At 44.4% G+C, this 14,409-nt stretch overlaps 1 pseudogene; it reads right to left on the bottom strand.

Moving 5' to 3' along the window:
* Positions 1-5,808: 5,808 nt before the first annotated feature.
* LOC109941035 (uncharacterized) lies at positions 5,809-6,423 on the bottom strand (annotated as a pseudogene).
* Between the last annotated feature and the right edge of the window lie 7,986 nt (positions 6,424-14,409).

Below are 14,409 nucleotides of genomic sequence, written 5' to 3'. Positions count from 1 at the left end.
ACGGCGGGTTGAATAAATGAAACCCTAGGGTCTCATAAGAAAAATGCCAACGACGAAGGGGTAAGGAGCAACCAGAGCCGCCCGATTGTGTTTCCACGGCCCAGATTAGAACCAATCTTACCCGAACCGGTACGCCACAGCGGCCGTTGGATTGGAGATCCACGGATCACATTACTCCAACAACCAAACGCGATCCAAGCCGCACGCTCACCTAGATCTAACGGTCTTGCGCATACCATCCTTTCATCTAACCGAAGCCGTTGATCCCAAGATCAACGCCCCGGTGCTGTCTTCTTCCTGGGCACAGCAGCACGGCGGTGCCACACCTGCGGCGACGTGCCCGACGCCCCCCTCCTCGGCGCACACACACAGACAGCGCCTAGAGTCCCCAACGAAGAATTCTAGTCGCAACGCAGTCGAGGGTAAAGCGATTTGCGGGTATCTTACCGGCAGATTGTGCCGCGGACGAGGTTGGCAACGCAGCGAGGTGGTCCGCCGCAAGACACGAACTCTGACGAGCGATCGATGGTTCCCCCAGCCACGATTTTCTTCACGGGAACCAGGCAGAGCGCGCGGACGAAGATGGCCGCCAATAGAGCCCCACGACGGCGGCAATAGGGGCGGCAGAGACCCAGCCCACGCAGTACGGCGGAACCAATGGCGAAACCCATCACCGGCGACGAATTCATTGTTCCCCGGCTGGCAAATTCGTATGGTGAGGTCGCAGACACCGCCCACGTTTCGAGGCGAAGCACCCTAGCACGAATCTGGACCTCGAACGATAGCGCGGATGAGGATTCCACGTCGGCGGTAGCAGCCCAGGTTTCGCTACCTCGCTGCGGCAGTGGCACGGGCACTGGGCGCTTCGGTCGCGACCCCCGCAGATGAGGCAGGGAACTACTGCTTAACTACCCAGGCCAGGGAGGACGCCGTTCAACAACCTGAGCGATCCCGTCGGAGGCGGACCCGCGAGCGCACGGACTCTGGTTTCCCCGCGCCAGTCCACCATTAGCGGCAAGGTAGTTGGGCGAGAGGCTGACGATTCGGGCCAGTGTGGCAGGGACAAGGGAGCGCGGGGAAGATGTATCCAACTGGGTGGTCCACGCGACAGTGCTGCGCGATGAAGAGCTGGTGCGGCATGGCAATGACTGGTAAGTGGGCCCCGCCCGACGGCGACCCAAACGCGCACACGAGAGAGGACAGGGCTAGCGGCTAGGGTTTTTAAGGGGTAGGCGCGGTACGGCGCAACACAGGAAAAAGGAGCGGGCCGTGGGGGGAAAGAGAAGAGGCTGGTGGGCCGGGCAAGGGAGAATTCGGCCCATGCGCAGGTTGCTATTCCTTTTCTCTTTTTATTTTCAAATCTAACACTTGAATTCAGATTTCTCCACAAGATTTTGTGCTCAAATTAATCATTCAATTTGAATATATCAATGTGGGGTCAATTTATTTATTTATGGATTTATTTTGGTGTTTCATAATATCTCTTTCTTCTTTTCTATAATAATCCCAAATTCAAATCTAGGGTTTAATCTAAATCTTCTACTCATTATAATATATTAATTTTTTTATCCATGTTACTATTGTTTTAAATGCACAAACAAACAAAAATCCAATATGACACAATAGCTTATTTGTGTCTTATTAAGGATTTATTCATTTTTATACAGGAGTAGTCTCATGTGATGATAAATAGAGATGCACACAAATATATAAAGGGAAACATTTGCAACTTTTATTCTTCCTTACAATTTGGATATTACACCATGTCCAGTAGAGTTCTATTCTTCCTCTCCACTACACCATTTTGTTGAGGTGTGTAGGGAGAATAGAACTCATGCTTGATGCCATCCTCCTCAAGAAATCCTTCAATTTGAGAGTTCTTGAACTCCGTCCCATTGTCGCTTCTTATCTTTTTTATCCTTAATCCGAACTCATTTTGAGTCCGTCTTAAGAATCACTTTAGGGTCTCTTGGGTTTGAGATTTTTTGTGCAAAAAGAATACCCAAGTGAAGCGAGAATAATCATCCATAATAATTGGACAGTACTTACTCCCGCCGATGCTTATGTAAACGATCGGGCCGAATAGGTCCATGTGGAGTAGCTCGAGCGGCCTGTCAGTCGTCATTATGTTCTTGTGTGGATGATGGACTCCAACCTGCTTTCCTGCTTGGCATGCGCTACAAATCCCGTCTTTCTCAGAATGAACATTTGTTAGTCCTAAAATGTGCTCTCCCTTTAGAAGCTTATGAAGATTCTTCATCCCAACATGGGTAAGTCGGCGATGCCAGAGCCAACCCATGTTAGTCTTAGCAATTAAGCAAGTGTCAAGTTCAGCTTTGTTATCATTAAAATCAACTAAATATAGCTGACCATCTAACACTCCCTTAAATGCTATTGAATCATCATTTCTTCTAAAGACAGTAACACCTACATCAGTAAATAAACAGTTGTAGCCCATTTTGCATAATTGAGATACGAAAAGCAAATTGTAATATAAAGAATCTACGAGAAAAACATTGGAAATAGAATGGTCAGCAGATATAGCTATTTTACCCAGACCTTTGACCAAACCTTGATTTCCATCCCCGAATGTGATAGCTCGTTGGGGATCTTCATTTTTCTCATAGGAGGAGAACATCCTTTTCTCCCGTGTCATGTGGTTTGTGCATCCATAATCGATTATCCAATTTGAACCACCGGATGCATAAACCTACAAAACAATTTAGGTCTTATTCTTAGGTACCCAAACAGCCTTGGTTCCTTTGACGTTAGAAACAAGCACCTTGGGTACCCAAACACAAGTCCTGGGACTCTTGTGTTTGCCCCCAACATATTTGGCAACTATTTTTCCTGATTTGTTAGTTAAAACATAGGAAGCATCAAAAGTCTTAAATGAAATATTATGCTCATTTGATGCAGCAGGAATTTTCTTTCTAGGCATTTTAACATGAGTGGTATGCCTAGAGCTAGAAACCTCATTTTTGTACATAAAAGCATGGTGAGAAACAGAATGAGGTTTCCTAGCATGAATCTTCCTAATCTTATGTTCGGGATAGTTTGCAGGATATAAAATGTAGCCCTCACTATCCTGAACCATGGGAGCCTTGCCCTTAACAAAGTTAGACAATTTTTAGGGGCATTAAGCTTGACATTGGATTGGCTCCCTTGTTGGAACCCAATGCCAAGCAAATTTAAATTTTTCATTTTTAGTTCATGCTCGGCAATTTTAGCAGTTAATTTAGCTATGTGATCATTTTGTTGTTTAATCATGGCAAGGTGATCATCCATAGCTTCAATGTTAACATCTCTACATCTAGTATAAATAGTAGTATGTTCGACAGTAGATGTAGAGGGTTTGCAAGCACTTAATTCTTCTATCTTAGCATTTAAAATGGCATTTTCATCTCTAAGACAGGAAATAGACTCATTGCAAACATTCAACTTTTCAATCTTAGAAACTAGAGTAGCATTCTCAGTTCTAAGACTTGAAATTGAATCATGACAAATGCTAAGCTCCTTAGATAAGTTTTCACATTTTTCTACTTCCTGAGCATAAGAATTTTTCAATTTAACAAATTTTTTGTTCTCTTTAACGAGGAAGTACTCTTGGCTTTCCAAGAGTTCATCCTTCTCGTTAATGGTTTCTATTAATTCATTTATTTTTTTCTTTTGGTCCATGGTAAGGTTGGCAAAGAGAAATTAAATCATCTTCATTGTCGCTAGAGCTACCCTCATCACTAGATGTTGTATATTTGGGGGTGGCTCTAGAGTGTACCTTCTTATTTTTGTCGTCCTTAGCCATGAGACACTTGTGGCCGACGTTGGGGAAGAGGAGACCTTTGTTGATGGTGATGTTGGCGACGTCCTCGTCGGAGGAGGAGTCGATAGAGCTCTCGTCGGACTCCCATTCCCGGCATATGTGCGCATCGCCGATCTTCTTCTTGTAGTATCTCTTCTTCTGCTTCTTCTTGTAGTATCTCTTCTTCTCCTTCTTCTTCCCTTTCTTGTCTTCTTCCCTGTCACTTTCACTAGAAATTGGGCATTTAGCAATAAAGTGACCGGACTTACCACATCTGTAACACACCCTTTTGGAGCGGGGCTTGTAGTCCTTCCCCCTCCTTTGCTTGAGGATTTGGCGGAGGCTCTTGATGATGAGCGCCATTTCCTCGTTGTTGAGCTTGGAGGCGTCGATTGGAAGCCTACTTGATGTAGACTCCTTCTTCTCTTCTTCCATTGCTTTGAATGCAACGGGTTGCACCTCGGGTGTGGAGGTGGCGCCTTGCTCCAAGTTGACAATGTGTTTGGAGTCTTTGATCATTAGTTCAAAGCTCACAAACTTGCCAATAACCTCCTCGGGAGACATTAGTTTATATCTAGGATCCCCACATATTAATTGAACTTGGGTAGGATTGCAAAATATGAGGGATCTAAGAATAACCTTGATCATCTCATGGTCATCCTATTTGGTGCTCCCGAGGTTGTGCACTTGGTTCACCATGGTCTTGAGCCAGATGTACATGGCTTGTGGCTCTTCTCCTTTGTTGAGGACGAATCGACCGAGTTCTCCCTCGATCGTTTCGTGCTTGGTGATCTTGGTCACCTCGTCCCCTTCGTGCGCGGTTTTGAGGACGTCCCAAATTTCTTTGGCGTTCTTTAACCCTTGCACCTTGTTATACTCCTCTCGACACAAGGAGGCGAGGAGTATAGACGTGACTTGGGAGTTAAAGTGCCTAATTTGGGCGGCCTCAACCGAGTCGTAGTCTTTGTCCCCCACCTTTGGTACCTACGCTCCAAATTCAACAATATCCCAAATACTTTCGTGGAGTGAGGTTAGATGGTGCCTCATTTTATCACTCCACATACAATAATCTTCACCATCAAAATATGGTGGTTTGCCTAGGGGTACGGAAAGTAATGGAGCGCGCTTTGAAATATGGGGATAGCGTAGGGGCATCTTACTATACTTCTTTCGCTCATGGCGCTTAGAAGTAGTGGAAGATTCGGAGCTTGATGTGGAGGGTGACGAAGAGTCGGTCTCGTAGTAGACCACCTTATTCACCCTCTTCTTCTTGTCACCTCTCCGATGCGACTTGATGGAAGAAGAGGATTCCTCCTTATGTTTGTTGCCGGACTCCCTTGAGAGAGTCCTCCCCGACCTTGCGGCCTTTTCGCCGGTCATGATCTCCCTCTTGGCGTGATCTCCAGACATCACTTCGAGTTGGTTAGACTCTTAATGAAGCACTAGCTTTGATACCAATTGAAAGTCGCCTAGAGGGGGGTGAATAGATGAAACCTGAAATTTATAAACTTAAACACACACTAAGGTCAGGGGTTAGCATTAGAATTAAATTCAAGTCCAAAAGAATATCTCTCTTGTTAGGGGTTGCTCAAAGATTGCGGATGATGTATGGGAGCCAACTCAAATTCACACTAGCAAGGAAACATTAGAGAGGGGAAAACAAATCAAACAAGAATCAAGCCGAGTGAACACGATGATTTGTTTTACCGAGGTTCGGTTCCAAAGAACCTAGTCCCCGTTGAGGAGGTCACAAAGACCGAGTCTATTTCAACCATTTCCCTCTCTCAAATGATCACTTAGACCAAGTGAGCCTTTTCCTTAATCTCTCATGTCACTTAGACCCCGCAAGAACCACCACACACTTAGGTGTCTCTAGCTTCGATTACAAGTCACTTGAGAAATAGAAGGGAAAAGGAAAAGGCCAAACCAAGCGACAAGAGCAACAAAGAACACAAGTGATCCTCTCGCAAGCCCTAATGCACTAGAGTTGATTTTGGGGCTTTGAGTGGATTGATTGCTTTGATTATGTCTTCGAGTGTTGAGTTTTGCTCTTGCAACAAATGAGAACTCAGAAATGCTTGGATGGGAGTGAATGAGGTGGTTGGGGGTATTTCTAGCCTCCCAGCCACTTCTAGCCGTTGGCTGAATTCTACTGGCGATGGGCGCACAGGACAGTCCGGTGCGCCACCGGACAGTCAGTATGCTCTATCCGGTGCACGCCACATTAGCGCAACTGTTAGGGTTCTGAGCTGGTCGACCGTCGGAACCTTTGTCGTCTTGCTGCATCGGATAGTCCGGTGGCGCACCGGACAGTACGGCGCCCTCTGACTTCTGCGCTCTGACTTCTGCATTTGTACTGTTCACCGCAGAGCCCTTTTTTAGTCGACTGTTGGCGCCGGATAGTCGTTGCTCTGCTGGCTCACCGGACAGTCCGGTGAATTATAGCGGAGTGCGCCCCTAGAATTCCCGAGAGTGGCTGGTTCAGAGGTTCCTTGCCTGGCGCACCAGACAGTGTCCGGTGCACCATTTTCTAGCACACTCAACTCCTTTTGCTCCAATTAAATTGTGTCCCGGACTTGATTTCTTTCTTGGTTTATGTTGAACCTTATGCACATGTAATACATGAATTCTCAACAAACTAGTTAGTCCATGTGTTTGTGTTGGTCGTCAACCACCAAAATTAATTATAGGAAATGGTTAAACCTATTTCCCTTTCAATAATTTACTAATATTAGGTGTTTTTCTGTAAAAATATACTGATTCCTATAAAATTTCTATATGATTCCTGCGAAATTTATGCGTTCCAAAGGAGGCCTCAATAACATTTCTCTAAATTATTTTATTTTTGTGATGTACACCCTCCCTCTTAAAAAATACAATTATGGATGCATTTTTTTGTTAAACTACTTATTAAGATTTAATCAATTGTATAGGTAGAAATACTATTTTTCATGATATTAAATAAGTTATTATGAAAGTATATTTCATGATAAATTCAATGGTATCTATTTAATACGATAAATATTAGTATTATTATACAAATTTAGTCAAACTTGATATACTTTACATAATTCCTATGAAAAGTATTGAGTGGCCTTTAAATTTTAACCGTAAAATGGGTGTGTGCTTAAAAAAGAAGTAAATTATATATGTGTTCAGACATATGGATAAAACCAATGGTTGTGAGCATGGACTTCTTGGTGCACGGTTGATAGTCATGTGAGCACGTGGTTGATATACGTCCATGGTGTTCAAGTGTGACGAGTGGTTGTAAAGGAGATGGTTGGATTTGATTGAGTTTGTAGATTAACCATTGTGTGGTACAATATGTCTATGATCTTGACTTGTGATGCGAAGATGTGGAGCTCAAAAGGATCGGTGCGAAGATGGAGGTCAAGCAGGGCCCGTGCTAATGGACTAGAAGTAGTGAAGGATGGACGTCGAAGCTTGGACTGAGGGATTAGAGAATTCGAAGCAATGTCCATGGTGACTGACATCTAAGAACATCGACAAGTGCAAGAAAATATGGGGGTAGAACATATTGATGAAGTCAAGCGAAGATGCTAGACAACTTGGTGATCGTATTGTTAAGGACTAGTGGTGACACACGACGAGATCATGGAGGGAGCATATCGAATACACTACTCACAAGGGATTTAGTGGTTTGGGCTTCAAAACCACTAGGTGTATGTTTTCTCATGTTTGGGCCTCAAAAGTTGATTGCAATTCAAGTGGGAACAGGAGGAGATACCTAGCATCATCATGAAGCATGTTGAAAGGGAAATATGCTTTTAGCCATTTATGTATTAGTTTTGGTGGTTGATGACCAACACAACGTTGTAATCTAACTAGTTTGCCAAAGTATATGGTTGCAGGTTCATAAAAATGAAATTGAAGTATTCAATGCAAACAATAGCTTTCATATGATTGGATAAGTTCTAAATGCCCATTGGAATGTATTTGAGCACCTTAGAGGAATTGAAAAGTTTAGACTTTTAAAAAATGTTTTGGAGTTAAGTTTGAGCTAGGATTGGAATCTAAGTTGGATGAATCAAAAAGATGCAGAATTATAACTTAGACTAGTTGGATAGACTCTAGATATGTTTGTCTAAGTCATAAAAATTCTCATGAAGACACCTAAATGAAGACAAAGGAGAGAAGCGGACCAAGTCAAGTGTGTGTCAGACTAGTTCGATGTGCGCCAGACTAGTCTAGTGGGTCACCAGACCGGTTACATAGATAAGCATTTTTCCTAGGCTTGTGTGGTTGGTGCATTGGGCCAGTTCGATGGTGCACCGGACCACTTATGTAGATTGGATGTTTTGAAGAGCTAAAGACTCTAGCACACTGGACCTGTCAAAGTTCAATGGTCGGCTTAAGGATGCAACGACTAGCTGACATGGCTGCACACGTGGCAGGGTTCAGTGGTGCACCAGGGCGGCTCGGTGCCACTGACAAGACAGTCTGCTGTCAGAACGGTCAATATGAATAGCAATATGATAGTGGTCAGGTGGTGCACTAGACCTGTACTGTAGGTTGTCCGGTGCACACGCAGAAAGTGCAGTAATTAGGGTTTGTAACCAACGACTATTTGGGTGGTTGGGGCTACAAATACACCCCAACCGACTCATTCAATAGACAAGAGATGAGCATTCCTTCCTACATTCAATAACAACACTCTTAATGCGATCATGTCTCCCAAGTGCCTAAATAGTGGATTGTGTGTTGTGATAGCCATAGTGCCTTGTGAGAGAGCAAGTAGAGAGAGAGTGTGTGTTGTGATCTTGTGATTGGAATTTTGAAGCTAGCGAGAGGCTTCGATGTGTGAAGTACCTCACAGAGACTTAGGTCTCTTTGTCGAGAAAAACGAGAGGACTCAAGCTTGATCTATGGAATCACTTGAGAGGGTTGAAAGAGACACAGTCCCTTGGGACACCTCAACAGAGACATAGGTTTCTGAAAGGGAAATAGGCTTACACCTTTTCCTAATTGATTTTGGTGGTTGAATTGCCCAACACAAATAATTGACTAACTAGTTTGCTCTAGATTATAAGTTTTACAGGTGCCAAAGGTTCACAACAAACCAATAAAAAGACCAAGAAAAGGGTTCAAAAAGTATGGAGCAAAGCAACCGAAGGCTGCCCTGGTCTGGCGCACCGGACTGTCCGGTGTGCCACCGGACAGTGTCCGGTGCACCAGGGAGTTCAACTCTGAACTTGCCACCTTCGGGAATTCGGAAGGCCGCTCCGCTATAATTCACCGGACTGTCCGGTGTAGCACCGGACTGTTCGGTGCACCAAGCGGAGCAACGGCTCCAAGCGATAACGGTCGTCTTCAACGGAACAGTAAAAGTGTACAGTGCGCGCCTGCGCGCACAGAAGTCAGAGCAGCGCCAGAAGGCGCACCGGATAGTGAATAGTGATTGTCTGGTGCACCACCAAACTGTCCGGTGGCCCACATGTCAGAAGCTTCAATGGTCGAAACCCAACGGCCGGGTGACGTGGCTGGCGCACCGGACTATCCGGTGCGCCATGCGACAGAAGCCCTCACCAACGGTCACTTTGGTGGTTGGGGCTATAAATACCCCCAACCACCCACCATTCATTGCATCCAAGTTTTCAGCCATCAAACCTCATACAAGAGCTCTAGACTTCATTCAAAGACACAAACAAAGAGATCAAATCCTCTCCCAAGTCCAAAGATCATTCCAATCAAATAGTGACTAGTGAGAGAGACGATTGTGTTCATTTGAGCTCTTGCGCTTGGATTGCTTTTCTTCTTCCTTCTTTCTTGTTTCCAACTCAATTGTAACCAAGGCAAGAGACACCAACTGTGTGGTGGTCCTTGTGGGGACTTAGTGTCCCGTTTGATTGAGAAGAGAAGCTCACTCGGTCTAAGTGACCGTTTGAGAGAGGGAAAGGGTTGAAAGAGACCCGGTCTTTGTGACCACCTCAACGGGGAGTAGGTTTGCAAGAACCGAACCTCGGTAAAACAAATCACCATGTCATCTGCCTTATTTGTTTGTGATTTGTTTTTCGCCCTCTCTCTCGGACTCGTTTATATTTCTAACGCTAACCCCGGCTTGTAGTGTGTGCTTAAGTTTGTAAATTTCAGATTTGCCTATTCACCCCCCCCCTCTAGGCGACTTTCAATTGGTATTAGAGCCCGGTACTTCATTAGGGCCTAACCGCTCGAAGTGATGTCAGGAGCATCCACCATGAGGGACATCGGGACCGACGACAAGTCCGCAAGCTCGGGGAGAACTCACTCAAGAGAGTCCGCCCACAAGCACAAGGAGGAATAATCCTCCTCCATCAAGTCCCAACGGAAGGGTGACAAGAAGAAGAAGATGAAGAAGGTGGTCTACTACGAGACCGACTCTTCGTCACCCTCCACCTCCGGCTCGGAATCGGCATCCGCCACTTCTAAGCGCCATGAGCGCAAGAAGTATAGTAAGATGCCTCTTCACTATCCTCGTATTTCGAAACGCACTCCATTACTTTCTGTCCCATTAGGCAAACCACCTATGCTTGAAGGTGAAGATTATTCTATGTGGAGTGACAAAATGAGGCATCACCTAACCTCACTCCACAAAAGCATATGGGATATTGTTGAGTATGGAGCGCAGCACAGGTACCAAAGAAAGGGGACAAGGATTATGATTCGGAGGAGGTCGAACAAATCCAACACATCAACTCCCAAGCCACTACTATACTCCTTGCCTCTCTAAGTCGAGAGGAGTATAAAAAGGTGCAAGGATTGAAGAGTGCAAAGGAGATTTGGGACGTGCTCAAGACCGCGCACGAAGGAGACGAGGTGACCAAGATCACCAAGCGGGAGACGATCGACGGGGAGCTCGGCCGCTTCATGCTTCACCAAGGGGAAGAGCCACAAGCAATGTACAACCGGCTCAAGACCTTGGTGAACCAAGTGTGCAACCTCGGGAGCACCAAATGGGATGACCATGAGATGGTCAAGGTTATTCTTAGATCACTCGTTTTTCTTAACCCTACACAAGTTCAATTAATTCGTGGTGATCCAAGGTATAAACTAATGTCTCCCGAGGAAGTGATAGGAAAATTTGTGAGCTTTGAATTGATGATCAAAGGCTCCAAGAAAATCATCGAGCAAGGCGCCACCTCAACACCCGAGGTGCAACCCGTCGCATTTAAGGCGATGGAAGAAGAAAAGAAGGATTATATACCAAGTAGGATTCCCATTGACGTCTCCAAGCTCGACAACGAGGAAATGGTGCTCATCATCAAGAGCTTCCGCCAAATCCTCAAGCAAAGGAGGGGGAAGGATTACAAACCCCGCTCCAAGAAGGTTTGCTACAAGTGTGGTAAGCCCGGTCATTTTATTGCAAAATGTCCATTATCAAGTGATAGTGACAGGGGCGACGACAAGAAGGGAAAGAGAAGAGAAAAGAAGAGGTACTACAAGAAGAAGGGCGGCGATGCCCATGTTTGCCGGGAGTGAGACTCCGACGAGAGCTCCACCGACTCCTCCTCCGACGAGGACGCCGCAAACATCGCCGTCACCAAAGGCCTTCTCTTCCCCAACGTTGGCCACAAGTGCCTCATGGCAAAGGACGACAAGAAGAAGAAGGTAAAATCAAGATCCTCCACTAAGTATGCAACTTCTAGTGATGAGGATAATTCTAGTGATGATGAGGATAACTTGCTCACCCTTTTTGCCAACTTAAACATGCAACGAAAGGAAAAAATTAAATGAATTAATTAGTGCCATTCATGAGAAGGATGACCTCTTGGATAGCCAAGAGGACTTCCTTATTAAAGAAAATAAGAAGCATGTTAAAGTTAAAAATGCTTATGCTCTAGAGGTAGAAAAATGTGAAAAATTAACTAGTGAAAAATTAATTGCTAAGGCTAAAGACTTAGATGTTTGCAATGTTTTTATTTCCAATCTTAGAGATGAGAATGCTATTTTAAATACTAAGATTGTTGAATTAAAAGCTTGCAAACCCTCTACATCTACCGTTGAGCATGTCACTATTTGCACTAGATGTAGAGACATTAATGTTGATGCTATTCATGATCATCTAGCTTTAATTAAACAACAAAATGATCACATAGCTCAACTTGGTGCTAAAATTGTCGAGCATGAATTAGAGAATGAAAGATTTAAATTTGCTCGTAGTATGCTTTATAGTGGGAGACGCCCTGACATTAAGGATGACATTGGCTTCCAACAGGGAGACAATGTCAAGCTTAATGCCCCTCCTAAAAGATTGTCTAATTTTGTTAAGGGCAAGGCTCTCACGCCTCAGGATAACGAGGGCTATATTTTATATCCTGCTGGTTATCCTGAGGATAAGATTAGGAGAATTCATGCAAAGAAGACTCATTCTCATCATGCTTTTATTTATAAGAATGAGGCTTCTAGCTCTAGGCATTCTACACATGTTAAAATGCCTAAGAAGAAAACTCCTATTGTATCAAATAAACCTAGTGTTTCATTTAAGACTTTTGGTGCATCATATGTTTTAACTAACAAATCAAGCAAAGTAGTTGCCAAATATGTTGGGGGCAAACGCAAGGGGTCAAGGACTTGTGTTTGGGTACCCAAGGTGCTTGTTTCTAATGTGAAAGGACACAAGACCGTTTGGGTACCTAAGAACAAGGCCTAAAATTGTTTTGTAGGTTTATGCATCCGGGGGCTCAAGTTGGATCATCGATAGCGGGTGCACAAACCACAGGACTGGGGAGAAAAGGATGTTCTCCTCCTACGAGAAAAACCAAGATCCCCAAAGAGCTATCACATTCGGGGATAGAAATCAAGGTTTGGTCAAAGGACTTGGTAAAATTGCTATATCTCCTGACCACTCTATTTCCAATGTTATTCTTGTATATTCTTTAGATTACAATTTGCTTTCCGTCTCTCAATTATGTAAAATGGGCTACAACTGTCTTTTTACAAATATAGGTGTTACTGTCTTTAGAAGAAGTGGTGATTCAGTAGCATTTTAAGGGAGTGTTAGAGGGTCAGCTATACTTAGTTGATTTCAATAGAGCTGAACTTGACACTTGCTTAATTGCTAAGACTAACATGGGTTGGCTCTGGAATCGCCGACTAGCCCATGTTGGGATGAAGAATCTTCATAAGCTTCTAAAGGGAGAGCACATTTTGGGACTAACAAATGTTCATTTTGAGAAAGACAGGGTTTGTAGCGCATGTCAAGTAGGAAAGCAAGTTGATGCTCATCATCCACACAAGAACATCATGACGACTGACAGGCCACTTGAGCTACTCCACATGGATCTATTCGGCCCGATAGCTTACATAAGCATCGACGGGAGTAAGTACTGTCTAGTTATTGTGGATGATTATTCTCGCTTCACTTGGGTATTCTTTTTGCAGGATAAATCTCAAACCCAAGAGACCTTAAAGGGATTCTTGAGATGGGCTCAAAATGAGTTCGGCTTAAGGATCAAAAAGATTAGAAGCGACAACGGGACGGAGTTCAAGAACTCACAAATAGAAGGCTTTCTTGAGGAGGAGGGCATCAAGCATGAGTTCTCTTCTCCCTACACGCCACAACAAAATGGTGTAGTGGATAGGAAGAATAGAACTCCATTGGACATGGCAAGAACCATGCTTGATGAGTACAAGACTTCGGATCGGTTTTGGGCTGAGGCGGTCAACACCGCTTGCTACGCCATCAACCGGTTATATCTTCACCGAATCCTCAAGAAGACATCATATGAACTCCTCACCGGTAAAAAGCCCAATGTTTCATATTTTCGAGTCTTTGGTAGCAAATGCTTTATACTTGTTAAAAGAGGTAGAAAATCTAAATTTGCTCCTAAGGCTATAGAAGGCTTTCTACTTGTTTATGATTCAAACACAAGGGCATATAGAGTCTTTAACAAGTCCACTGGACTAGTTGAAGTTTCTTGTGACATTGTGTTTGATGAGACTAACGGCTCTCAAGTAGAGCAAGTTGATCTTGATGAGCTAGATGATGAAGAGGCTCCGTGCGTCGCGCTAAGGAACATGTCCATTGGGGATGTGTGTCCTAAGGAATCCGAAGAGCCTCCACAAGCACAAGATCAACCATCATCTTCAAATCAAGCATCTCCACCAACACAAGATAAGGATCAAGCTAAACATGACAAAAATGAGGATCAAGAAGATGAGCCACCTCAAGAGGAGGACAATGATCAAGGGGGAGATGCCCATGATCAAGACAAGGAAGATGATGATGGTCCAAGACCGCCACACCCAAGAGTCCACCAAGCAATCCAACGAGATCACCCCGTGAACACCATCCTCGGCGATATTCATAAGGGGGTAACTACTCGATCTCGTGTTGCTCATTTTTGTGAACATTACTCTTTTGTTTCCTCTATTGAGCCACACAAGGTAGAGAAAGCACTTCAAGATACGGATTGGGTGTTGGCAATGCAAGAGGAGCTCAACAACTTCACGAGGAATGAGGTATGGCATTTTGTTCCACGTCCTAACCAAAATGTTGTAGGAACCAAGTGGGTCTTCCGCAACAAGCAAGATGAGCATGGTGTGGTGACAAGGAACAAAGCCCGACTTGTGGCCAAGTGATATTCACAAGTCAAAGGTTTGGATTTCGG

Source organism: Zea mays, chromosome 7, assembly GCF_902167145.1.
Source record: "Zea mays cultivar B73 chromosome 7, Zm-B73-REFERENCE-NAM-5.0, whole genome shotgun sequence".
Taxonomy (NCBI): domain Eukaryota; kingdom Viridiplantae; phylum Streptophyta; class Magnoliopsida; order Poales; family Poaceae; genus Zea; species Zea mays.
The sequence above is the reverse complement of the archived record's forward strand: the minus strand, read 5'-3'. Positions and strand labels throughout refer to the sequence as shown.